General features: G+C 35.5%; 1 protein-coding gene and 1 pseudogene across 2 annotated transcripts in view; both read right to left on the bottom strand.

Moving 5' to 3' along the window:
* Positions 1-18,800, bottom strand: part of MCU (mitochondrial calcium uniporter) — a 217,004-nt gene that overhangs the window by 57,613 nt on the left and 140,591 nt on the right. The gene's annotated exons all lie outside the window — the stretch shown is intronic.
* On the bottom strand, positions 5,106-5,221 carry LOC119038222 (uncharacterized; annotated as a pseudogene).

The raw sequence follows: 18,800 nt of genomic DNA, 5'->3' as shown, positions 1-18,800 counted from the left end.
TTGCAGGCCAGGTCCCCAGTAGGGGGCGCATGAGAGGCAACCACACATTGATGTTTCTCTCCCTCCCTTTCTCCTTCCCTTCCTCTCTCTCTAAAAATAGATAAATAAAAATTAAAATAAAAAATACAGATAAAGAAAACAAAAGTTTCTCAAACTCCCATCATCCTAAAATACCAAATTTTGCCATGTATACTGCACACTCATATTTTTGTGGGCAGTATACACGGGATGACTGCACCCACAGTAAGTAGCCATTAGAGCCATGTGTAATGCACGTCCTTATTTTTCCCTCAAAAATCTGGGCAAAGGTGTGCATTATTCACCGCAAAACAGGGTAATGGTAATGAACATTTTGGTTTGTTTTCAAGATTGCATACAAACACATTTATATACACATATCACACACACTGTTTTTTCATCTACTTTTAAAGACAATATTACTTTTAAGTGCCATCAAGTGTAAACTAAAGTTTCCTGCTTCCTCCTCTTGCTGGTTTTTAGGCCTGCATTTCCGAAATGTCTTTTGCTAGGTATCATTAGTTATTAAGTAACTGTACCACGAATTTACTGTTATTAGGTAAATATTTTAGTCTTTCTGTTTATTCTCCTCTAAAAAAAAGCTTGGTCAGGCAACTTCATTCCTTGAATCTTTAATCACTACCATCTTTTGAATGTTAGAAGGAAAACATTTCATCAAAGAGTAGTGTCATTGTGCATTCAGATCTGAAATTCAGGTTCTCACATTAAACTAAGTTTCAGAAAGAATACTGAATTTGTTTCTGTCTTGCCACATGCTTAATTTATCCCTCTGTACCTTTTACTTTCCCAGCCCCCCAAAATGCTAAAGGAGTAAGAAAGGAAGGCATTAACTGACTAAAAACCAATGTGTTAGCCTCAGAGCCAGATACTACATTCCACTCCATCCGCCCAAAGAGAGGTCACTCAGAACTCTACGACTGCACGTGCCTTGACACAGCTGTGGCGCATAACGACGTCACATCCTTCAGGTGAATATCATTAACCCCCACTCCTTCCCACAGAGAGCACACAGAAACGTGAGTTGGCATTTATTTAAAAATGTAAATAATCATTTAAAATTACTTGAGACTTATTCCACAGTTGATCACGACACAGTAATGTGTTTAGACAGTGGTATTATCTTTAAGTTAATATATGGTGATGGGCAAAAGTAGGTTTACAGTCGTAATACAAATAAATAATACAATAATAAATAATAATACAACGATAAACTCTGTGCTTTGTGTACTTACCACTGTAAATCTAGTTTTGCCCACTCCTATGTATGGTGACTTTACTGTGGACTGTGACTTTCAAAAACTTTTTAAAAAAAGTTTCAAAACAGTTAAACTCAATCTTACTCAGAGGCCCAGGGATGCTCTGGTTTAAGACTGGTGTGCTGGTAAACCCTACGATCCCAATCCTTCACTTGAGACCCCTAAAGGGATTGAAAGAATACGTGGGCTCTATGAACTGGTTTGAAAACTAATGCTGGAAGGCACAGGGAGACGAGTCTGATGCCTTATTCTACACAGGAGAAAACTGAGACCCAAAGAAGGAAATAATTTACTGAAAGTTACATATCAGAATCAGGATTAGCATCCAGGCTCAAAGCTGCTCATCATCTATACCAGGGGTATCAAACTCATTTTCACGAAAGGGTCACATCAACCTCGCAGTTGCCTTCAAAGGGCCAAAATAATTTTAGGACTGTATAAATGTAACTACTCCTTAACTGTTAAGGAGTTGAAATTATGTCTGGCCTTTTGAAGGCACCCGTGAGGCTGATGTGGCTCCCGGTGAAAATGAGTCTGACACGCTCTATACAAACTGCTCAGGGCCTCGGTCTTGTCTGCTATGTGTCTCAGTGTGCTAGGATATTTAGGTATTTCTTAGCAATATGATTTTATTTAAAATGTTTATTTTATATTTTTTGAATAAATAGGACAAGTAAATGATATAAAATTCAAAAGTAGAAAAATGAAGTAAAAACTACATCTTTTACACTTAATATTGTTTTTCCTCCTCTCCCTGTGGCCCAGCTGCTCTTTCTTCTCTCTAAAGTTAACTCTGGGAATCTAATCAAAGGCAGCGCTACACACACACGGTCCGTGCGTTTGTGTGTGTGTCGGGGGAGGTTTTAAAAAACATATATAGCAGCATGCTGAGGCCCCATCACTCATTTGTTTTTTACTTATCTTACTGGTTTTTAGTGACTGAATGGAATTACATGGTACATATTTACAAATGCCTACTAGCAATCTTTGATTATTAAAATACATGGTACTAGAGTGAATATCTTTGCCGATGGGTACAGATATTGGAGGTCGAAATACTTCAAGAGAAAGTGACAGTTAAAGTTATGTATACTTTACATTTTGAAAGCTATTAACAAATTGTTTTTCAGGGAGGTTATATGCATTTACATACCTACAAATTATGCTCTTGTTCACTTAATGAGTATCTGGTTCCCAACACCTCCCTAAACAATGTATTATCAAATTTATTTTGCAATGTCATGGGCGAACAGTATTTCACTATAGTTGTAACTTGCATCTTTGTATTACCACCGAGGATTTACGCACGTTTTTGCCTGTCAAAGCATTACTTATATTTGCTTTCCTATGAACTAAGTATGTATATGCTTTGTCAATTTTTTTCAATTTCATTTTTGGTCTTTGAGTTGTATTTTGTAAAAATTCTTTAAATATTAAGAAAATTAGCCCTTTTGTCAACAAAATGTTATAAAATTTTCCCTGGTAATTCACTTTGTTCATGGTATTTTTGTATCAGAGTTCCTATTCTGATTTAGTAATTTACTCTAACTGAAACCTGGGGCAAGTATGTTAACCTCTTTATGCCTCAGTTCCTTCACTGAAAAATGGACAAAGAGTAATACTAGCTCTTACCACATAAAGTTGCTGTGAAGACAAAATAAGTAATACATAGTGTGTGAGGCATTTAGAACAGTGCTGGCACACAATTAAATGCTCAATAAATGTTAGTTTTTTGTTTTAAGTTGAGATTATATTAACTCCATGCTAACTTTTTTCCATACCAACATAAGGAAAACTGAAATCCATATGATTTTGAGTGTTTTTACTGAAAAGCCTTCTTTCCATTTAAGTCTTTGTGTCCCTCAGAGACATATTAAAGTTTTCTTCATACAGATTTTGTATGTCTTTTTTCCTAATGCAATGCTCACTTTCTCTCTCTGTGTCTAATGCAATGTTTTTTTTAATTATCTCGTCCAATATTAAGATCATACATTTTTGGTTGCATGTGCAAGTTATGTCTTTACCTGTCCTTTCATTTTTTTACTCTTCTTGAGTTTCTTTGTTTTTAGGAATGACTCTGAATAGTTTTCTTTGTGATCTAATTGGGATTTTCTATCAGGTAAATTCAGCCTATTTATATCTATTAATACGACATACTGAGGACTGTCCAGAAAAAGTCCAGCCATTGTTAATATAACAAGGACTGTTTGTGTTACACTGATGTAACCTGGCAGCCAAGGAGAGTGGACTGGACTGTGCACACGTAAACAATGATGACTTCACTGTACTAGTCAGCAAGGGCAGCAGATGCTGATGAGTAAGCATATGCACTGTGTGGCTGTTGCATTCAAAACGATTGAGTAGAGCAATGTATCTGCCTCAAATTTTGTGTTAAGCTTGAACATTCCTCTGCAGAAACTATTCAGATGATGCAGAAAGAAGCAGCTATGGGCAACAAGTGATTGGCAGCTCATCACAACAACACAGTAGCTCGTGTATCACCTCTCGAGCAGAATTTGGCAAAACATCAAATCACCCAGGTGACTCAGGCCCCCTATGGCCCAGATATGGCACACTGCAACTTCTGGCTTTTCCCAAAACTAAAATCACCTGTGAAAGGGAAGAGATTTCAGACAGTCGTTGAGATTCAGGAAAATACGACCAGACAGGTGATGGCGATGGGGAGAACTGTGTGAGGTCCCAAGGTGGCTACTTTAAGGGGACTGAAGTATCACTGTCCTATGTATAATGTTTCTTGTATTTTGTATCTTTTTCAATAAATGTCTCTATTTTTCAGAGTACATGGATGGATACTTTCTGGACAGATCTCATATATTTAATCTCCTTTGAGTTATCAAATTTTATGCTATATGATTTTATTCTTTGTTTTTATTGCTGCTTTATTTTCTTCAAAACAGTTTATGAAATGGGAAGGGCTTGCTTTGTTTTAGTAATACATGTAATTCTTATGATAATATGGGAGATACATTTTTTGTGTTAGTAGTTATTTCAGAGTAGAAGTCTAGGTTCTTTTAACTGCTTTTAAGTTCCAATATTATCTCTCTGACTTCATTTCCTACCACTCTTCCTCCCAATCACTCTGCCTTAGCCTCTCTGGACTCTTTCCTGTTTCTTGTATGCACCGGCCACGTCTCACTTCAGGGCCTTGCAACTGTTGCCTCTGCTTAGACTACTGTTTCTCCAGATAACTATTCGGCTCCCTCACTTCCTTCAAATCTTTACTCAAATTTCATTTTCCTACACTGTCCTACTCTGGCCATTCAATTCTATATGGCAGTGCCATCAATTGGTCTCTTTCTCTCTCTTTCTCTATATGTAATTATGTGTATACATATAGTGTAGCATAACATATAAATAGTATATCATAGTGTATGCTATATACTATGTACACTTGTAATAGTGTATAACATACACTATTTCTATTATAGGCAATGATGAACTTAATATAGTTATGCTTTTCCTTCTCCTTTACCATCAAATTTGGTTTATTATACTATTTCTCTTAGTGTTTCTTTCTTTCTATTATCTATCTATCTATCTATCTATCTATCTATCTATCTATCTATCATCTTTCCGCCTACCTATCAATCATCTACCTACCTACATATAGCCCCACCTCCAAACCTCTTTTGTTAGGTTCACTGATTTTAAACAGTATCATCTTTTGATAGCCTCCTTCATTTTTCCAATTTTGTTAGTTATATTATTACTACATTGGCAAGGTTTTAAACATTCACATTCAGCTCTGTAAAACCTAATCTTCACATTTGTTTTAGTTTTTTCCCCTCACATGGTATAACCTGCTTCAGTGCCTGAGGCCAAAGGGCAGGGTCCAGGCAGTGGTTGAAGGCCGCAGTCTGTTGTGACGTGGGGCACTATGAGAGACCATAAACCCAAACCCATGCATTTGTTTTAGTTTTAACTTTATGAACCAATGGACTCTATACTTACTACCAATACTTTAACTATAGTTTCTCCTTTTCTTTTCTTGGTTGAGTACACTTCAAGTAGGGCTCATAAGAGCTAAGTTACCTGAAGCTTGGCATGTTAAAAATATTTGTATTTGCCTTTATATTGAGTGATTTTTTTAAGTGGTACAAAATTCCCACATTAATTTTGCCGTAGGTAAAATTCCTCAAAGGTGCCGTAGGTAAAGTGTTAGTGGTGAATGCTGTTTTGGCGAAGTCTGAGGCCAGCCACTTCTTCTGGGGAATGGAGCTCTCTTGGCTTTACTGGGATCGGTAGGTGTCATCCCTTGGGGTCTTCTCACACACACTTGACCTCCGGATCTGGCAGCCTTTCTTCATAGATGGTGCTTTAGGATTGCAGATATCTCTGTGATTGTGCTGAAAATCAAGCTTATATTTCTGTTTCTTATTCTCCTTGTTATAGTAAGGCGTTTTTAAGCAAAGGGTCCTTTCTGGGCCATTATTTCTTTAAGTAGGAGCTTTTTAACATGGACATTTTAAAGCACACACAGAAATAGCACAGTGTGATGGATTTCTTTCACCTGCGTCTATATTTATCAGCATTTTATCAAACTTCACTCATTTATATCTATCCAGTTTTTCCCCACAGAGTATCTTAAAGGAAATGCCAACCATCATATTGCTTTACCAGAAAATATTTCAGTATAGTAGGCCATATTAAAAACAGGAAGTCCCCAGTCCTCCACGCTTTTAAAACTTATTCTCAACAATAATAAAAGATGTTTTTCGAGGGCAGAGAATTACATAACTACATGGCTGCTTATGAATATTATTTGTTAGGATGCTCTAGAACATAGGTTGGCAGATTGGCCACCAGTTTTTGTAAGTAAAATTTTACCTGGAACATAACCAAGTCCATTTGTTTACCTACCACCTATGCTTCACTCATCTCCTTTCACACAACAACAGAATTGAGTAACTGTGTAGTTGCAGGAGAGCTGAGTAGCTTCAGCAGAGACGGTATGACCCACAAAGCCTAAAATATTTATCATCTGGCTCTTTAAGAAGATGTCTGATGACCCTTGCTGTGGAACTCGGCCTCTGTAGTTTTGAGGTAACTCGTTTGCCCAAAGTCCTTCCCAGTCACTTCTATAATGATACTGGTACTTATAAAATATTACTTATTAAGCATTCACAAACACACACATACATGTCCTTTATTTAAACCTTCTAATAGCCTATCTAATTAGGTCAATAGAAACAAAAATGAAATATGTTTAAAAATGAAATGAAATTAAAAGAATTGAATGAAAAATGAAATATTCCTTGAAATATGGCAGCAGCAACAACAACAAATAAAGCAAAACAAAGACAAAAACAGGCATATAAGTGCTCAAGGCCAAAGAAACATTATTATTCTAAATGATTCCACAGATATCCTAGACTGAATATATTTCATTGTTTAAATTATATGTTCTTTTTTAAAGTTTATATAATGTATTTTACTTAACTCAGCTTTCTAAAATATTGGTATTTTAACATGAAATCATTATAAAAATTATTAATGGGCTATCTCTCTTTGTGCTGAATCTTTTTTTAATGCAAAATTATATTTAATTTAATTTAAATTTTTTAGTGGTGGAAAGTAAATGTAAATTGTATGTTCTTACTAAATCATAGCAAAATAGGAAGCTTTTAATAAATACTTGACTGACACCAAAAACTTTAAAATATGTCAAGAACTTAGAAACAAAACCATTCAGGCAAATGGCTTGTATTATTAAAATATTTAAACTTCATAGGCAGAGAACAAGTTATAAAAGTAAAAATACAGAGTGTGCAGAAATCATCAAAGGGTACATCTCTAGGCAATATCAATGCTAAAGGAACAGGCAATTTGGTACTAACACAGACCCTTGAAAAGGAAATACAAGCTTATACTTTTGATATGAGACAGTCCACACCTTTGATAAGTAACTTTAGAGCTTCTACAAAAAACAAAGGTTTTCAGTTAAGTGTAAGTATAACATCTCTCCTGGTATTGAAAACACTTCCCTTTCATCCTGACTCCAAGACAAGAAAAATGCTAGTGTTACCAAGTTAGCATTATACTACAAAACACTGCAATTTTATTTGCACAAGTACTAAGATCCCAGTTAATAAAAAAATCAAATTTTTAGTATTATAAAGACATTTAATGCCCTCAGAGCAAATTATTAAATTCAAGTCAAAGCTTACTTTAAAATTCTTTACTACTATCATAAATTATACAACTTCTCCTACACTCACCTTTCATTGTTCAGAAGAGCAAACTCAGCAATAATATTCCTGCCAGCAACTTTGGAAGACTGTCAAGTTTAAATAACTTGTCAATTCTCCCAAGATATTTGAAGGTGGTTAGACGTTAGACTAGAGCAGAAAAAAATAGAAGATAGAAAGAAAAAAGTAGTTCCTTATTAACCCAGTTTCCCTATTTATGAAAATCTTGGGACCTAATTTCCTAGCAAACAAATATTTTATTAACTGTGTCACACTATATCAACAAATATTAACTATATCAAATAGCTTTAGGTGAAATAACTATATTTATACGTTTTCCCATGGCTAAAACCTTGTTAAAAATAGTCCCACTACACCACAAGTTTAGACATGTTAAATTATACCCCTGTGTTATATTTCCTTTAATATACCATGAAATGCCTATGAGAATAAACCCTTTCAATATACATTCCAAAATTTTCTTTATAAAGACCAGACCACCCATATTTCAACAACTTTGCCAAACCTATCTCTGGAATCCAGTGTTTTTAAGCATACTAGGATTAACAACGTACAACTACTTCGGTGCGTCTAAAGCAAGACATACGTATACCAGCTTCTACGAAATGACACCTGTTTTGTCCATGTCCTAGATATAAGAAAATTATTGAAACATCAAATCAGAAATAATTTTTCACTACTTCGACTCTACCAATATACACTGTGGCTTCAAACTCTCGAGACCTGATATAGGAAGAAAACACCACAATTAGAAGACTTGAGCCCAGTTCTAACTTACAATCTTTAATTTCAACCCTAAGTCTCAGTTTCCCCATCTATTAAGTTAAAAACAACAGCAATGATAACATAATTGACTATTTCACAAGGTTGATATCATACAAGGATAAGTGACAATAATAATATGACAACATTTGCATGACTAACATTCTACCAAATGTAAGATACTAGGAAACGTAAACTCAAAACAAATTTTCAATTTACTTAAGAGACTGACTCTTACTGTAAAGAATGTAGTAAGAACAATGCATTTTAAAAGCCACAACTATTCTTAAACAAAGACATATTATACAATATAAATTATTATCCTTCTGATGTTAAAGGTAAATCTGAGGTTTTAAAGAGAATCTCTTCAGATAGTATCACAAACATTTAAAGGATTGGACTAGATACAGGACATATTTTACTCTTCTTTCAATAATTCACCAAGGAAACAAAGTTTCTGATACAGCTTAAGTGAAGGTAGTATTTACATTTGTGAGTTAATATATTACAGTTTAATATTAGAAAATCATTTTCTCCTTGAACATATTACTAAAAATTGTTACTACATTTCAAAGCAGTTTGAAGGACTTTTTGTTGCATCTTTCAACATCAGTTTTCTAATCAGGAAATCAAATTGAACTCCCAAGTTATATATAAAGTTATTTAAAAATTACTACTTGTTCATCAAACTCATGTACTCTGAGGGTCAAGTAAGACAATGGATATAAAACCATGGAAGGCAATATCTTACACATAAGGTTCTTCACCACTGCTGATCTTGCAATAGACTAAAATAACCAGAACACTCAAACTTCAACTGTAACTAGTTATATATCATATCATTCAACATATGAATTGATAAAATACCATTTTTATCCTAATACATACAAATATCCACTTAACAGTATCAAGAAATGTTTTTTTTTAAAATATTAAATTTTATTTAGTTACTTTTCAAGTACATTTTTTTTCTCTCCCCCCCCCCCCCCCCGCCCGGTCTCCCTCCTCCCTTCCATTCCCCCCCCCCAGTCCTCATCCCTGTGTCTTTCATACTTGTTCCTCAAAATCCCTCCCCCTTTTTCCCCTTAAGTTCCCTTCCCTCTCCCCTCTGGTCGCTGCCCACTTGTTCTCTATTTCAGCGTCTTTGTTTTTATTCTGTTTGCTTGTTTGTTTTATTCTTTAGCTTCCTGTCAAAGGTGAGATTATATGGTATTTGTCCTTCAATGCCTGGCCTATTTCACTCAGCATAATGCTTTCCAGTTCCATCCATGTTGTTGCAAAAGGTAGTAGCTCCTTCCTTCTCTCTGCTGCATAAAATTCCATGGTGTATATGTACCACAATTTTTGTATCCATTCATTTACTGATGGGCACCTAGGTTGCTTCCAACTCTTGGCTATTGTAAATTGTGCCGCTATGAACATTGTGGTGCATAGGTTCTTTGAAATTGATGTTTTAGGATTCTTGGGGTATAATCCTAGCAGTGGAATTGCTGGGTCAAAAGGCAGGTCAATTTTTATTTTTCTGAGAAAATTCCATACTGTTTTCCATAATGGTTGTATCAGTCTACAATCCCACCAACAGTGAACTAAGGTCCCCTTTTCCCCACACCCTCTCCAACATTTGTTGTTTGTTGCTTTGTCTATTATAGCCATCCTGACTGGTGTAAAGTGGTATCTCATTGTGGTTTTAATTTGCATCTCTCTGATAGCTAACGATATTGAGCATCTCTTCATGTGTCTCTGGATATTCTGTATGTCCTCTTTAGATAAGTGTCTGTTCAAGTCCTTTTCCCATTTTTTAATTGGGTTCGATGTCTTCCTAGAGTGGAGTCGTGTAAGTTCTTTGTATATTTTGGAGATTAAACCTTTGTCTGAGGTATCATTGGCAAATATGTTTTCCCATACAGTTGGTTGTCTTTTTAATTTAATACTGTTTTCTTTAGCCATGCAGAAGCTTTTTATTTTGATGAGATCCCATTTGTTTATTCTTTCCTTTATATTCCTTGCTCTAGGGCACATATCCGTAAAAATGTTGCTGCGTGGAATATCTGAGATTTTCTTGCCAATGTTCTCCTCTAGGACTTTAATGGTGTCATGGCTTATATTTAAGTCTTTTATCCACCTTGAATTTATTTTGGTGTATGGTGTAAGTGAGTGCTCAAGTTTCATTTTTTTGCACGTAGCTGTCCAGTTCTCCCAACACCATTTGCTGAAGAGGCTATCTTTACTCCATTTTATGTTACTGCCCCCTTTGTCGAATATTAATTGACTGTAGAGGGTTGGGTTGATTTCTGGGCTCTCTGTTCTGTTCCATTGGTCTATGTGCCTGTTTTTATGCCAGTACCAGGCTGTTTTGATTACAGTGGCTTTGTAATACAGTTTGATATCAGGTATTGTGATCCCTCCTACTTTGTTCTTCTTTCTCAAAAGAGCAGCTGCTATTCGGGCTCGTTTATGATTCCATATAAATTTTTGAAGTGTTTGTTCTATGTCTGTGAAATACGCCATTGGTACTTTAATAGGTATTGCATTGAATCTGTATATTGCTTTGGGTAGTATGGACATTTTGATGATGTTAATTCTTCCAATCCATGAACACGGTATATGTTTCCATTTGTTTGTGTCTTCCTTGATTTCTTTCTTCAGTGCTGTGTAGTTTTCTGCATACAGGTCTTTTACCTCTTTGGTTAGGTTTATTCCCAGATATTTTATTTTTCTTTTTGCTATATCGAATGGGATTTTTTCCTTGATTTCTGCTTCTGCTGATTCATTGTTTGTATACAAAAATGCCTTTGATTTCTGGATATTGACTTTGTATCCTGCTGTTTTGCCAAATTCATTAATTAGTTTGAGCAGTTTTTGGGTAGAGTCTATAGGATTTTCCATGTACACTATCATGTCATCTGCAAACAGTGACAATTTTGTTTCCTCCTTTCCTATTTGGATGCCTTTTATTTCCTTTTCCTGCCTGATCGCTGTGGACAAAACTTCTAATACTATATTGAATAGGAGTGGTGAAAGTGGACATCCTTGTCTTGTTCCTGATCTTAGTGGAAAAGCTTTTAGTTTTTGTCCATTGAGTATGATATTGGCTGTAGGTTTCTCATAAATGGCCTTTATTATATTGAGGAATGTTCCCTCTATTCCCATTTTGCTGAGTGTTTTTATCATAAATGGGTGTTGTACCTTATCGAAAGCTTTTTCTGCGTCTATTGATATGATCATGTGGTTTTTGTCTTTGCTTTTGTTTATGTGATGAATTACATTTACTGTTTTGCGAATGTTGAACCATCCTTGCATCCCTGGGATGAATCCCACTTGGTCAGGGTGTATAATCTTTTGGATATATTGTTGGATGTGATTTGCTAATATTTTGTTGAGGATTTTAGCGTCTATGTTCATCAGCGATATTGGCCTGAAGTTTTCTTTCTTTGTTGTATCTCTATCTGGTTTTGGAATTAGGATGATGCTGGCTTCATAAAAGGAGTTAGGGAGTTTTCCATCCTTTTGGATTTTTTGGAATAGTCTGTGAAGAATGGGGGTTAGCTCTTCCTTAAATGCTTTGTAGAATTCTCCTGTGAATCCATCTGGTCCAGGGCTTTTGTGTGATGGGAGTTTTTTGATTACTGCTTCAATTTCTTTTGCTGTTATTGGTCTATTCAGGTGTTCTACTTCTTTTTCATTGAGTTTTGGGAGATTATATTTTTCTAGAAATGTGTCCATTTCCCCTAGGTTCTCAAATTTCTTGGCATACAGTTCTTCATAGTAATTTCTTACAATCCTCTCTATTTCTGTGGTATCAGTTGTAATCTCTCCTCTTTCATTTCTGATTGTGTTTATTTGTGTCCGTTCCCTTCTTTTCTTGATGAGCCTACTTAAAGGCTTGTCTATTTTGTTTATTTTTTCAAAGAACCAACTCCTGGATTCATTGATCTTTAGAATTGTACTTTTAGTCTCTATGTCATTTAGTTCTGCTCTGATCTTAGTTATTTCCTTCCTTCTACTTGCTTTGGGCTGTTTTTGTTGTTGTTCCTCGAGTTCTTGCAGGCGTAGAGTAAGTTCATTTGTTTGAAATGTTTGTTTTCTTTAGGTAGGCCTGTATTGCTATAAACTTCCCTCTCAGGACTGCCTTGGCTGTATCCCATAAGTTTTGGGTTGTTGTGAGATCATTTTCATTTGTTTCCAGAAACTTTTTGATTTCTTACCTAATTTCATTCTTGACCCATTCATTGTTTAATAGCATACCGTTCAGTCTCCATGATTTTGGGTGTTTTGGGTTTTTTCCTTTGGGGTTGGTTTCCAGTTTCAGTCCCTTATGGTCAGAGAAAATGCTTGGTATGATTTCAATATTCTTGAATTTGTTGAGGCTTGTTTTGTGCCCTATCATGTGATCTATCTTTGAGAATGTTCCAAGAAATGTTAATTTAAGCAAATTTTCTTATATTAGGTTTTGAAATCAATAACTAAGTTCTAAGATTGAAAAGGTGTTATTTTTAGTATATCACTACTTATAAAGTTAAGGTAAATTGGTATAAGTTAACTTGATTTATAAATAATGTTTTTTAGATTTTGTTATTACCCCCAAATTTAAAACCCATGGTTTATACTGTACAAGAACCAGAGTCCAAAATCTACTAAAAATGAAAGGTGGTATTCAGGAGATCCAAGATGGCGGAGGAGTAAGTGGAAGCTGCAAAAATGTCCTCCCAGGACCAATGTGGAATTACAAGTAAGTTTGTAGAGAAGTCATATTGAATAACCAACTGAATACCAGCTGGAGAGAAGCCTTGGCTACTAGTATGGACACACAGAAGAAACCACTTCACCACAATGAGACTGGTAGGGAGTGAGGAGGCATGAGAGGACTGGCTGGACTCAGGGGTGGCAGCTGAAGTTCCAGAGGGACATTTCAGCAGCTGGAGTGTTTCACCTGAGAAGTGTGGGATCTAAACCCCAAGCTGGGCCCCCCACCCTATAGCACCAGAGCTGAGAAAGGAACCCAGATAACATCCAGCTGTGAAAAGATGTGGGGTTTCTGTCCACCAGAGAGAGACAGCTAGAGACACAGAGAGCCTGCACAAAAGGGCCACTGCACAAAAGGGCCAATGCTCACAAAGTTCCGTTAGCAGCCACTTACTCTGGGCTCAGGCAGTGGCAGGGCAGAACAGACTAGAGACACGTAAGGAGAGTCTGGGGCACGCAGCTCTGGGGAGAGAACTGAGCAAACAATCCCTAGGATCCCTGTGCTAGTCATTCTCCATACTGCAGAAGCCATCTTTCTCAGGCAGAACACTCCTCTCTAAGTGACTGACATCAGCCTGAGAGGAAGCAATAGCCCTGCCTGCAGGAATTACTCTGCCCCACCCTGTGGAGCTTAAGCTGGGCTACTGAGTACAGCTTGAGGCTCTATCAGTCATTAAGTTTAACAACTAAGGTGGATTTCTGGCACCTCCACTGGTAAAAGCTGGCCTTGGATGCATAGCCTGTTTTTTTCTGAACATAAATGGGTCCAGCAGAGACAGCTACAAGCTGTGGATTGCTGATAGGTCCAAACAGGTTGCCCAGGGCCAGTCACAGGCAACATCTGACATGGGACTGCACCAGAATCTTTGCAGACCTACTTAACACATAGAAACAAACACTAAGAGGCAGTCAAAATGTGAAGATAAAGAAATAGGCCCCAACTGAAAACACAAGGCAATCCTCCAGAATAAGAATTAATTGAAAAGGGAGGCAAGCAATTTAACAGAACAGAGTTTAGAGTAATGATTATAAGGATACTCAACAGCATGAAAAAAAGACAGACACAAAAAAAATCTACTAAAACTTCATTGTGTAATCTAGACCCCTAGTTATCTGAGGCAATTCTATACTACATTTGGAATGTTTATACCCTGATGATTGCTACATTTTCCTTAATGGACATACTTTTACTTTCTTGGCTCTCATGAAACATATGTTAATGATAACAGCAAGGAATTTCTGCCTTCCTTAAATGACAACTTGTCCTCCCTTCAGTGAATCAGAAAGTTATTTTCTATTTTGTTACTTTCCTTCTACTTCCTAAGAACCTACTATTAACAAGAGAAGTGAAAAACATGGCCTTTTTACATCATCCTACTTGTTTTTATTACAACTTTTATCTAACATTTTGTTACGAAACTTTTCAAACATCCATCAAAATTCAAAGAGTTTTATAGTGAATGCTCTTTATACCCTTCGCCTAGATTCTACATTAACATGTTATCTATCTGCCCCTCTATTTTACAGAAATTCTTAACTCTAGTAGTTTTTAAAAAATCATTTAAAAATGTATTTAGTCTCCTTCACAACCTTCTTGGGCTGCTCCTAGAGCTCCACGTACGTCTTTTCATCGCCACACTGTATTCTGATTACCTGTTTAGATGCCCGCTTCCATTTCAGTCATGATCACCCTGAAGACTGACTTCATTTCTTTATATATTGGTACCTTCCCCCCACCATACAAGAAAGTAGAATCTTAATAAATATTTACTTGAGTTGTCTTTGTCTTTTTCCCTGTATCTCAGTATCTTTAACAAGTTTTAAAACTTGCTTTGTGTCCAGTTTCCCTCCCATGGGAATTGTTATTCTACTGCTAAATTATTCTGAGAAATAAGGAAGTACTTATTACTTCTATAAGCATTTTTGGAAATATTCAAAGTACAAATTTTCTTACATGTATTAAATCTTTTTTATTTTTAGCTGATATAAGTATAAATGTATTCCATGTTGCATTGAGGTGGCTATTAAATATACTTCTGATTATTATTTTTAAACAACAAAAACCCAAATGCAAAACTCTTACTTGAAGGGACTGTCTCATAAAACCTAGTTTTGTACATTTCAATAATCATTTGCACAATTTAAAGTAGTATATAGACTTAGATAAAGATGAGGAAATGAAATCAGAATGTAAACTACAATGGGAATGTGAACTCTCAAGTATTTATCAAATGAATGAATGTACGTAGCTAATTTGAAAGATTTTTTTAAAAGATTTTATTTATTTATTTTTAGACAGAGGGGAAGGGAGGGAGAAAGAGAGGGACAGAAACATCAATGTGTGGTTGCCTCTCACACACCCCCGACCAGGGACCTGGCCCACAACCCAGGTACGTGCCCTGAACTGGAATTGAACCAGCTACCCTTTGGTTTGCAGGCCGGCACTCAATCCACTGAACCACACCAGGCAGGGTGATGAAAAATGTTTTTATTGAGAGTAAAAATGGAATATCATTGGTTGTTCTTTTTGACTGACAATTCAATTTGGCTATGGTTCTTTTCATCACTTTAATTCGTATTTCCTTCCATAGTACCATTAAAGTCTGTGGAATCTCAGTATTTGTTGATATAACAATATTAGGAAAATAGGTAGTTGCATCTATAAATTAATGTATGGTGCTAAAACTCCCTTCTCTGAAGTAGCATAAAAGTTAGGAAAATAAGAACTTTTAGAAATATTTTATTTTGGCTTTGATGATGAGTTAACAGGTATTATATTATTCTCAACACTTTATGTAACTAAAATATTTTGTAGTTTTTCCTTTTTTGCTGGTGGTGCCTGGGGACTATATGATTTCTGTGCTTGTTTAGATAACTGCCATGTAAAATGTTGTCCATGGATCTGCAACATCAGTTTGAGACGAGCATATTAGAAATGCAAACTCTTGGGCCTGACTGCACACTTAGTGAATCATAATTTGCATTTCAGCAAGAACAGTAGTAAATTCACATGCACATTAAAGTTTAAGAAGCTCTGCTGTATTTCATCCAAATGAGATTCAAGGAGATACATTAGTTAAGTGTAGTAGTCTTACATATTTTACCTTTCTCATTTATCGACACACTAGTGTAAGTATCTAGGGCTCATGAGGAGACAACATGACATAACAGGAAGAACACTGCATTGAGAGTTTGAAAAACTAGATTCTAGTCTCATCTCTCATAATGTGACCTTGACACTTAATTCTCCTCATGTGTAAAATAAACAGGTTATATACAACATATACTGTAAGGCCCTTCCAACTCTGAAAGTCTATAAATTTATGAAATAAACCTTATTAAGTATTAAGAGAAATAGGTGAAGTGTATGTGCTATTCAAGAAATTGGGTCTACTTTTAACGGTATAGAGGTCTTGTCCATCAATTATTTTACATTTACGTAAGTTTGAAAATCAACCTCTATCTTTCATGTTCACAGTTGCTTTCTGGCAGATGCATAGTGGTGAATAACTTAGGGAGTGGGTGGCTACTATTAATAATTCCCCGTACTGCTTCCTTTGTTCTTGAATGATTATAAAACACAGGTAACAGACAGAATTCAGGAAAAATTAAAATCAGATTCTGTATTTTGTACAGAGCAGGAAGATTGTTAATGTTCTTAAGAAAAACATGGCTGAAACACTTAGGGAATGATTATAATGCTTGACACTGTCAAATGGATCAGGAAACAAAGAATAATAATTATTATACACATACGTGTGTGTAGATAGAAATAAAGCATATGTGGCAAAATATCAATAACTGATGGATCTAGGTGAAGGATGTAAGACTGTGTATTGTACTCTTTCTGCAATTTTTCTGTAGGTTTAAATTTTTTTCCAAATATAAGTTGAGAGAGAAAAAGAATATAATTCTTGCTATAAGTATAGACAATATAGATATAAATATAAACTGACCCCAGAATGCCCTGTTCTAGCCTTCTCTTTTTTTTAAGAGTAAAATATAATAGATTTATTTTTCTGTAACCTCCAAAATGTAAAAGAAAGACTAGGATAGAAGAAAAACATCATTATACAGTAGATTTCAGTATACACTCCCATGTTGTTTCTTTATTTTGCCACTTAGTTACAGACTTGCTAATTCTTTTTCTTAGCTGAGGATAAAAGGGGGGAAAAGAAGCAGTGGAGAGAAGTCATCTCACATCTTCCTTATATTAATGAAGTAAACAACTTCAAACCAGAAGTAGTCCTTGTGTGAGTTTCAGAGTTGCTCTAGCTTAAGCTAATAATGAAAAAGAATGTAGTTACAACTCACAAATATAAATAACTACAGGCCTTTTTTATTCCCCTGGGAGGAGAGGGACACAACAGCTGCTATAAAAATCACTCTCCAACCTCCCATGTGTCGTGTAAGTATAACAGACTGCTGCCACGAGAAGCCTAAGCCATAAAAAGGGAGTAGTTGGTTTTACTTCAGAATTCCTTTTCCATTTATTGTAAGTTATTTTACCCAATTAAAAACAAAATGATCATGCTGTCTACATTTCTAATACAAATGTCCTGCTTAATTGTAAGTCTCAATCCAGAACACAAGTAATAGAATCACTTACTAGCTTACTGATAATGTTTTTTCAGTCCTTCCAGACTATCCAAGAGGAATGCCATAAGAACAAAAAATTCACCTTCAATTAATGATTTAAAAACATTCATAAGCCTTATTTGTCTTTAACACTCTAGCCTCATACAAATACCCAAATTTTGATATATTTTCCTCCTTTTATCTACCTTTAGCAAAGGGAATTTAATTTGCTTGATTTTTAATAATTCTTAATATGGCTGTTCCAAGGTGTAACCTCAGATAATGAACACATTACTTAAAATTAACATAAAAGGAAAAGAGTCATTAAAGGTGTGAGTGCAGTACAAAGGAGAGAGTTAAGGTAATTTTCCTGTATGTGTAATTCTAAACTGCAAACACTCAATCCAGAATAGTCCTCAACCCATTCTGCCTGACTCCAGCTGATCTCTACATCTGTTCAGGGATCACATAGGGACCAACCTCTTAGCAAACCACTCTGGTCACAATTTTGCACAGTCAGAGAGAACGGCAGATCCTTATCTACCTTTTGTCGACAGAGATCTCTGTTACCACGATCACTACTATCCTCTTTATTTTCTAAGTATGCAGAGGGCCCAATTTTAAAAATTGTTTTATTTATCCTTAGTCTGTTCTACAAAGAATTTGGGGGCAACTACAACATACACATATCAAAAAATAATGGTCTATTTTTTTAATTCTAAAATTAAAATTTAAAAACCACAACCAAGAAAAATAAAAATACTAGAAGACAAAGATTGGGGGGGGGAAAGAGTATGTGGGCCATCAAAACCTTTCATAACTACTGTATTGAGTTCCAAATTATTAAAAAGAAAGAAAAATAGGACTGTTACCCATTAGACAGTCTTCAATAAACACCATTTCTCCAGTTAGGCCTTTCATGGGAGCTGGAAGTAAGAAAGTTGAAGATTTTGTTTTCTGATAAAGGACTGGACTTAACATTAAAACTATATGACATTTATTAATTTGTTTGGTTTTTATTATTCTGTTTTATTATTCCAATACCCAATTTATCTATTAAATTCATCCATGTTGTTGAGTATAGCAGTTCTTTTTTATTATTGCACTAATATGTATCTATATATTAATCCTTTGTGAGAATATTCCAAAATGGAAATTTGGGCTATTTCCAGATTTGGCTAATAGTGCTACA

The sequence above is a fragment of the Artibeus jamaicensis genome, unplaced genomic scaffold (assembly GCF_021234435.1).
Source record: "Artibeus jamaicensis isolate MK-2021 breed Jamaican fruit bat unplaced genomic scaffold, CSHL_Jam_final contig_332, whole genome shotgun sequence".
Lineage (NCBI taxonomy): Eukaryota > Metazoa > Chordata > Mammalia > Chiroptera > Phyllostomidae > Artibeus > Artibeus jamaicensis.
The sequence above is the reverse complement of the archived record's forward strand: the minus strand, read 5'-3'. Positions and strand labels throughout refer to the sequence as shown.